General features: G+C 35.3%; 1 pseudogene; it reads right to left on the bottom strand.

Moving 5' to 3' along the window:
- Window positions 1–7,163: 7,163 nt before the first annotated feature.
- Window positions 7,164–7,282, bottom strand: LOC149425589 (5S ribosomal RNA; annotated as a pseudogene).
- Window positions 7,283–10,181: the final 2,899 nt, after the last annotated feature.

Raw genomic sequence — 10,181 nt, 5'->3', positions numbered from 1 at the left:
CCTTTCAGGCTAAAAATTATTGCTTATAATAATTTGCTATCCTTTGTGCTTTGCATTATAGCTTGTCTTGTAAACATATGTTAATCTTTAATAAATATTAATAACATTTGACAAGTCAAAATATTTCATCATTAAATGAAGATATAATAAATCTCGACGCCATCTATTGAAATTAAGAAATTTTCAATACAATACTACAAACATAAAGCAATAATTGTTGAATGAAATAACAATATTTATTTTATTATTTGGTGTTCAAAAATAATCAAACGTAGCACAGTGGTTCCGTGCACCTGACCAGCAATCAGAGTTCAATTCCCGTCGGCGGTATTTATTTTTCCCCGGAAGATTTTTTTTCAATTTATATTTATGTTTCAGGCTAGTAATTATTGCTTATAACATTTGTGATTAAATTTAGTATTCGTATTATGCTAACTTATATTCAACTTAAATGTAATCAATTAACATGCACAACTGTCTGTTTTCTAAATAAATTAAAATGTATAAATAAAACCCTTCAGGTCTCGGAAGGACATTACTAGCCACAAACATCATATTCCATTATAGCCTCTGAAAGACAGATCTGACCGGGCTTCAATACATTATAAAAGTATTTTTATCTTTTTTTCTATAATGTGTAGAAATGTGATTTGTTCGTCATTGGAAAGATAAATAATTATTCTTCCCAGTTTATAACAAATATTTATACATTATTACATGGATAAAATTTTTAAAAAAATTGTCAAAGTGCATAATTACGAATTGGCGGCATTTTTTCATTGACAGTTGAAAGTTGTATTAACGGCATAAAAAGTGAAGTAAAAGTTTTATTTCTAATTACCTACACAAAAGGAATATGTTTTATAAATATCGAATTCTTTCAAAATTATAGACGTTTTGAGTCAAACTGTCCTAATAAGTTTCTTTGCTAACATTTTCGTGTTTGATATTAAAAAAAATATTTTTTAGAAATTAATGTTTTTTTTCAAATGAATATTTTAAAGAGAATTTAATCTAGTTTCTAAAATAGTATTTTTTAACGACAATTTTAAAAATAAGTTATAGGTAGCATATATTAGACACTTTTAAGAAAATTCACAATGTCGTTGGGACTTGTTGGTAAACATATTTAAAAACCTGAAGAGTTAAAATTAAAACTGCTTGTTACTTGGCGGCCATTGATGTCAAAGTTTTGAGGTTCTTTAGTTTCTTCTCTTATTTAAACCAAAATATGAACCTATGACCCTCAATTAAATGTTTAGGTTGTCAGTTAGGTTTAATCAAAACATAAATTAAAAACACAATTTTAAATTATTATGTCAAAACATGGCGTGAAGAAAAGACGTCGAATTATCTGTTTTTTTACGAAATAGCTGATAAAATGAATACTTAACATTTTAGGAAACTGAAATACTTACTTCTCTTTCTTATCTAACTGAAACACAATGGTTCTTCTATTAAAAGTGTGTATTAACCGTGACCCATTGTCCATCAGTATATTTACACTCCCTTTCTTATTTTAGGTAAGTGCACTTAAATGCAGCTTTATAACTAACATGTACATATTAATATTTTTTGGAGTGCCGTTCGCCCGTTCCTGCGCTGCGTACAGATAAGAGATTATTGTTACATTTTATTTAATATTGTTTATCGTTTACCTATTTGTTTGCATTCCTGCTTACGGCTAATCCGTTTTTGTTTGTACAGTCAATGAAATAGACTGCGTATTATTTTTTCAGTTTAATTTTTAAAAGTTAAGTTTTTTTATATAATGGAGGAAGATGAAGATAGACCTCCCGACCCAGGGTCGATATTGGATTTTTCTGATTCGGAATCTAATACGAGCCAGGTTTCTATTACGCTCCTATCTCGTAAACGACGACCATCGCATAGCCTTCACATTCCATCGAAAGTTAAATCTATACCGCCGATTCAACAAACCTCGACCCCTAACGACCTTAACACCAATAGTAACATCCAGCCAAGTACTTTAACTAGCGATAATGCATAAAGTACTGAATTACTTTATCCTGCTTCAGCTTCCGGTCCATTTACCGTTAATTTTCAGAGAACTGAACAGGGAAAACTTATTCATCCTTTAGATTTTGGAAAATTCGTATTTGACTCAAAAAATAATAACCTTGGTATTGTTAACGGTTCAATTAAACTGGAAGGGCGATATAAATTATCTATCGAGTTTAACACTGCCGCTTCCGCAAATGGATTTGTAAAAAAAATTGACTCGCTCTCAAATCATAAATATAAATCGTTCATCCCTACATTAAACCTTTCGAGAATGGGTCTTGTGCGAGGAATTCCCGCGGAGATCCCAGAGGCTGAAATTGTTGATGCTTTGAATAATTCTCACGGAACCCCGAAAGTATTAAAAGTACGTCGACTGAACTACAAGGATTCTACTGACGGAAACACGATCTGGAAACCTTTCCAGTCTGTTGTTGTTACATTTGAGGGACAATCCCTACCGTCTCGTGTGTTAATTTATTATACCTCGCTTCCCGTCGAAGTTTATAAATTTCCAACAATTCAATGTTTCATCTGCTGCCGGTTCGGACATTCGAAATCCGTATGCCGCTCCCCCCCACGTTGTTACTATTGCGGAGAAGGTCACCCATTTGATCAATGTCCGAAATCTTCCAATGATCCCATTTGCATTAACTGTTCGGGTGCACATACTGCGGTCAGTCTAGCCTGTCCGGAATTAACAAGACAGAAGAACATAAAACATAAAATGGCTACCGACAACATTTCGTACTTCCAGGCCTCAAAGTTAATCTCTCCTGCGAAAAAATCATTCGCAGAGATGACATCGTCCTCAGCTCCTTTCCAAACAACCACCTTTTTAAATTCAACGTCATCTTCTCACAGAGAAACCATTCTCAAGCCAGTCAAATCCAACCCAAAATATACACCTTACCTTGATAAAAAACAATTGAATAATATTTTTGCCAGCCCGAATGGGAATGCCAAATCCCAGACGCCCAATGGGTGTGCCATTAATGGTAATTCTTCCCCTCCTGCTCTCCCCGAAATAATGAATAATAATTCTTTTATACACAAGTTTAATTACCCTTTTAATTTCTATCCTTACAAACAACAATACTGTACCGTCCAACGCTACCGATTACATTAAATCTTTATTATCTTGCCTCCCCAATGGCTTCGAAACTGAACAAAATCCTTCAGTGGAACAGTAAAAGCCTCTTCGCTAACAAATCTGACCTAATTCAATTACTCGACGAACACGACGTTTCAGTAGCCGCCATTTCTGAAACGTGGTTAAAACCCTCCTTTCACTTAAAAATTCCAGGTTATTATTGTCTCAGACACGACAGACCGGATGGTAAAGGCGGCTCGGCTCTGATAATCCATAATTCTATCCCTTTTTAAGAAATTAATATTCATACTCCCTCCGACGATATCCAGATAATAGCAGCTGTCTTATCTGATATCACAATATTGTCAATATATATTCCTCCCTCTACGACTTTTATTGAAAATGAATGGGCACCAATCTTAACCCAGATTTGTTCCCCTTATATGATCCTTGGAGATTTTAGTGCACATTCCCCTTCTTGGGGTAGCGAAATAACAAATCGTTCTGGCCGCAATCTTTTAGATTTTATTGATACCCATAATCTATGTTTTTTAAATGTCGGATCTCCAACCAGATTCACCCTCCCTCATCAACGGAAAAGTGATGTTGATATATCTCTTTGTTCGTATTCGTTAGCATCTAAATGCTCTTGGGACATCCTAAACGATCCCCTCTCTAGTGATCATTTCCCAATTATAATCCGCTTCCACCATCAATTTAACATTTATTCCCCCCCAGTTAAAAATAATCTCAAATTTAGAACGAAAGATGCGAATTGGAGCACTTTCTCTTCTGAACTAGATAACCTTATTAATTTAACAAAATCGTCCCCGGGAGACATCAGAATGCAATGTGAGACGTTTCCTTCTATGGTTATAAATGCAGCAGAAAAATTCATCCCGAAACGCAATGCGAACATTAAAATAAAACACTCTACTCCGTGGTGGGACGAGGAATGCACTCGCTCCGTCAACTCTTGAAAAATAGCAATTTCCTCTTTTCGTAAGTGTATGTCACTAGAAAATTTTTTATCAGTTAAAAAAGCCCAGGCAAAAACCAAACGAATTTTGAAAAATAAGAAGCGCGCTGGATGGCGGAAGTTCTGTGAGAACCTGTCTCCGGAAACTCCCCAGTCTTCAGTTTGGTCTAGTTTAAATAAATTTGGATCATCGTATTCTCCGCCAAGAATCAAACATATATCAGAAGAAATTCTTATAGGATTTGCGGATAAAATAGCCCCCCCATCAGTTGCCGGATGTGAAGAAATGCCTTCTATTAAGCCGTATCCATCTCACTCTAACTGGCTAGATGCTCCTTTCTCCATTGATGAGATGAAACGAGTGATAAGAGCCCCTTCTGACTCTGCTCCGGGTCCCGATGGAATATTTTATAGTTTCATTAAATCATTTTCTGATATGGCGGTTGAATATTTCTTATCTCTTATTAATAATATGTTTGAAACAGGACTAATTCCGGATGTTTGGAAAACTCAAAAAATCATTCCCATTTTAAAACCTGGAAAAAATCCATCTAAAATTTCGTCTCATCGACCTATTGCCCTTTCATCATGTTTGATGAAAGTAGCGGAGCGTTTGATAAAAAACAGACTAGAGTGGTTTGTTGAAAGTCAGGATATTATCTCACCAAATCAGTATGGTTTTCGGAAAAAGAAATCTACAATGGATAATTTAAGTTTGTTCACAACTGATATCCGAGTTTCTCAATCCCTAAATTCTTATACATTCATCAGCTTACGATGATGTTTTACTGAATGTTTTGAAAGAAAAGCTAATTAAAAAACAAATCCCCCCGAAATTAGTCCAATTTATTATTAATTTGCTCACAGATAGGTCTATTATTATTGAGTCTTCCTCTAAATGCTTAAGGCGCAAACTATGGAGAGGTTTACCCCAGGGTTCTGTTATCAGTCCTCTTTTGTTTAATATTTATATAAGCGACCTAGACTCAGTAATTCCTTTTTCTATCAAGCGACTTTACTTTGCGGATGATATCCTTATATATTTGTTACTTAAAAATATCATTCTGGCAGCTAAGGAAATGAATTTGGCTTTACAATATATTAAAAGCTGGTTGTCAATAATTGGGATGAATCTGGCGGCATCTAAAACAAGGGTCGTGGCTTTCACGCGCAAAAGAAAAATTCCCCACTTCTCAATCTCTTTTGATAATGTGCCTCTACAAACCGCTACTCAAATCAAATTCCTTGGTCTTCTTTTGAACCATAAACTTTCCTGGCTTCCACACATTCAGATAATTTCTACAAAGTGTGAAAAGGGACTTAATATGATGCGAGCAGTTTCCAGAGTATGGTGGGGATCTCATCCTACCACTCTTTAATTAATGTATAATTCCCTAGTTCGGAGCCACTTGGATTACGGCACATTCCTTTTTGACCCCCTCCCTAAATATTTAGATAAGAAAATGGAAAGAATTCAATCAAAAGCCCTCAGAATGATTATTGGAGCTATGAAGTCTTCTCCAATTAATGCGCTTCAGGTGGAATGTGGGGAGCCTCCATTATATTTCAGAAGGCAATTCCTTGCCAATAAATATATTTTCAAGGCTTTATCGTTATCACATCATCCTATTAAACAAAGTCTTAATCTGCTAAGTGTTAATTTGAAGTCTAACAAAAGATTGAGTGAAAAAAAACGTTTTCCTCTCCTAATTAAATGTTTTCATCTCTATAATTCTCTGTCATCTTCCCTCCAATATCTTCAAGAAGTTCCCAATCTCCCTATATACAATATTCCATTTAAGGCGATCACTTTTATGCCGAACACAATAACATCAGACTTTCGGAAGAATGTTTTATCTTCTCCAAATAAATTTCATAATGTGGATGACTGTTTTAAAAGCATTGTGGCTTCAAAATTCCCTGGATTTTCCATCCTTTACACTGATGGTTCCAAATTTGAAAATAAAAGATGTGGAACATCGATATATAGTCCAGAATTCAACATCAATCCCACTTATAAATTACCGAAAGAAGTTTCCATATTTACAGCTGAATGCTTTGCAATTGAACAAGCGCTAAATCAAATCCAGGTTCTCAACATTCATCGAGCCTTACTATGTACTGATTCGCTAAGTGCTCTAACTAAAATTATGTCAAATATTCTATGTTATCCGGAAGACAATATTATGTGTAAAATAAAAAATCTTCTCAATTCTCTAAGTGAATCTGGGTTTGAGACGATATTGGCCTGGGTCCCTGCCCATTTGGGTATAGAGGGTAATGAGATGGCCAATTCTCTCGCCAAATCTGGTTCAGATTCCGGAACTACCCCATTAAAATTTAGAATCCCTATCTCCGAGATCTTCCCGATTCTTAAATCCAACATGACTCGTGCCTGGGAAGAAAATTGGGCAATCTCCAAAATAAGAACTGGATCTTTCTATGCTGGAATTCAAAACCATATCCCTGCTAAGCCATGGTTTCACGGTAAAAAACTGTCAAAACGATTCATTTCATGTATTTCGAGAATGAGAATTGGTCACTGTTCAATTGTATCCCACTTGGCTAGAATTAGAGTTTTGGATGATCCGGTCTGCCAGTGCGGTGTGGAAGAGGAAACCCTCGACCACGTTTTCTTTAACTGTAAAAATCATTCATCTTTCAAGAACATATACCGCCGTCTTATTAAAATCACACACCAGTCCCCCCTTAACATTTCATACCTTTTATCTCTTAACAATTCTCGTGTTCATACAGCTTTATGTAAGTTTATTAACCTGAATGAATTCAACATTTAATTTGTTTTAGCGATCTAAATGAGTCCAATGTTTAATTTGTTTTATTATTCTCCCAATAGATTAACCGATTTTTTTTATCCACTTTAACTGTTACCGGCACAAAGCACTCTTTTCAGGGTGAAATGACTAAAACCAAAAAAAAAAAAAAAATTTTTTTTGTTCTCTGTACCATACACTAAATCATTTAAGTTATGTAAAAGCCCATCAGAGCGTTGATAATTAATAAATAAATAGAAATTGTGGGTCCCAATTTGCAAGATTGCAAAAAAAGGGCCAACGGCACGCGGTGTTCCCAAGCGGTCACCTATCCAAGTACTGACCGCGCCCAATGTTGCTTTACTTCGGTGATCGGACGAGAACCGGTGTGTTCAACATAGTATGGTCGTTGGTGAACGCTTTAAAAGAAAGAACTCATTTAGAGTATTGTATTTCAAAACCAAAGTAAGCCATATTATATTAATCTGAACCGAATTCAATTTACTCTTCGGGCATATTTCTTAGGCTGCCTTTACACTTGTAAGTTTTTTACTGTAAGTCGCTCACGTAAGCGACTTACGACAAATTTACCACTGTAAACGACACCATAAGTCACTTACCGTAATTTATACCAAGTTACAGAAGTTTTTTTACGTAAGTTTTTGACAGGTCTAATCGCTCACGCGCGAATTTACGGCTCTCTCACAGCTTATCAAAACAGATTGATAAGTTGAGACGCTCACAGTAAGTTTTGACCTGACTGTCGGGATGGTAAAACAGAAATCTGCAACACTGACACTAAGATTCGGTCTTTCCGCCGTTGCTCCTTGGGACTTGTTTACTTGTCGGTATGTACAGCTTTATGAAATAATACACTGCAATAATCTATGGAGACTAACATAACATTATTTATCATTAACACAATGTCATGTTTAAAAAATGCCTGTGTAAATGTGTGATAATGATTCTAGTATTCGACTTCACGAACTGATGGATCAGCTATCAAACTTCACAACAAATTAATATCTCCAATGAATTCATACAAAAATGCAATATGAGAATACATAGAAAACATTACCTGACGCCAAAAATCGAATAGTCACCATTAATTTTTCTATCTAACTAACTAACCATCACACCGTTTCCCCGCAAGGGTAGGCTGAGAGGACGGACCGCCAAACAACTCGGTCTTGGCACACACTTCTTGCCTTATTCACATCCATACATCGTCTAATACATACTCTTCTATTATTCTGACTCTTGACATGGCCTGACTCGAGTATCTGATTCACTTGGTCGTGACATGTCTTCCTCGGGCGTCCCCGACTTTTGCTACCATTCATATTTGCATTTGTATATTCTTCTTAAACTTTTTTCTTCGCTCATTCGCTCTACATGCCCAAACCATCTAAGCGTCCCTTTATTGATCTTACTCATTACGCTTACACCAGCCTTGTACTCTTTGCGGATCTCTGCATTTCTCACACGTTCGTTCATGGTGTTACACACTTACGGAATCTCATTAATTTTCCAGCTGGTGTAATAGCATTCCGAAAACGAGTATCATTCTTTTTTTAATTAGCGGTCCAATTATTTCCAATATGTATTAGAAGTCAGTTGCTATAATTAGGATAAAATTAAAGAATTTTTGTTGATCCTCAATTCTCAATTCAGCCGTTAAACGAACGAAAGCCCCATCAGTACTTCTTCTTTTAAGCCAACTCCTAATCCAACATACTCTGCGGGCCCTTACGTTTTTGTTTGACAAAATTGTGCATATTATCGAAGGGGCAATCCGTTGTGTGCGGGAATGGGTATTACGGGAATTTTATGGGGATCCATGATCTAACCGTAAATAAATAAATCCCTGTTATCAAATATTACTAACTGACAGCTGTCAAAGTCGGCGGCAACGCGTTGTTGTCAGGAAGCCATCTTACCAAAAATAGAATTACTGTTTTAGCCATAGACATATGAATATTAGTAGACCTGCCCAAAGTGATTAAAAGCGTATTTTTCCTCACTCCCCATACCGGTTCCTTTGGAGCCGGCTGGACTCACGTATGGCCTCCCGTGAATCTATAAAATGTCAGTTCATTTTGCGAAATAACACGGCAAAATGGTGGCTTGTGCTGTGAAAACTTGTAAAAATAGATGTGAAAAAGAGAATAAACCCAATTGTCGTATTACATTCAATATGTAAGCATTATTTTAAGCTTATTCACATCGTACAATATGGATCAATTGTAGAAACATATACTATCACATCGAGATACATCTGGACGCACAATACAAAGCCGTTTGCATAAGAATCAGGGATGTGCCTTCGCCTTTTGCGCTTTGATAAAATACATAATCGTATCATTTGGAACTTCAATTTTTTCATCTGTTATATCTTGCTGGAACTCCGTCGTATTAATAAAGGATAATAAGCCAATCATTTTTAAATTTATCCAACTTTAATGGCGTTATTACTAAACGAGTTTTGAATTTTACACAACTCATAAACAACATTTAATATTGGACAAATAGTTGGTTATCAATTGTGAAAAATGTGTAAGTTTGGAAATAAAATGTAGATACAGTGAGCATGTTTGGAATGAAAAATGTATGTATCATTTTGCTGTCCGATGATATTTTTTATCTATTAAAATTAAAAATATTTTTTTTTTTTATCGCACGTCGCCACCGATCATATATTATCTTTGGTTCATACTATCACACGTCGCAACGGACCACGTGTTAGGTACGCGCTTGTTTCGTATGTACGGTACTGCTGGAACGAGAAGGAGTGCATATCACGTAATGCGCTAGGTTATACCGAGTGGCGATGTGTAATAGAAAATCATGTTTTTTTGTTTTTAATTGAAAAAGTGTCATGGGACGGCAAAATGATGTAAATTTTTACTCCAAATACTCTTAGGAATCGCTGGTAAAAGCTGTGTGTATATAATTTAATTTGTTTTTTTTAGTTGTTTTACATTTCTATTATCTTCTTTAAAGTGAAATGTTATATATTTTCTTAAGGATTTCATTATTTTATTATTAATAGGAACAGAGCGGTTGTGACAACCCTCCAACAATGGTCGAATGTAGTGATTCTCAAGTGTGCTCATCGTTGTTTACTGAGAAGTAAATTATGAACATTTATAAAAGTGTCTTAACTAAATACGTAAACAAAATATTCGATTCTGAAAATAGAAAAAATTTACTTTGGTGAATTTGGACTTCGCAAATTTGTTCATAACGTGGCGAGTAATTTGCGCTCCCATGTAAAAATGTCTATTCATTCAAAAGTATTTTTTACTTTTAA

Source organism: Hesperophylax consimilis, chromosome 3 (genome assembly GCF_061612785.1).
Source record: "Hesperophylax consimilis isolate HC1 chromosome 3, BYU_Hcon_1.0, whole genome shotgun sequence".
Classification (NCBI taxonomy): Eukaryota; Metazoa; Arthropoda; class Insecta; order Trichoptera; family Limnephilidae; genus Hesperophylax; species Hesperophylax consimilis.
Note: the sequence above shows the minus strand (reverse complement) of the source record. Positions and strands in the feature narration are given on the sequence as shown.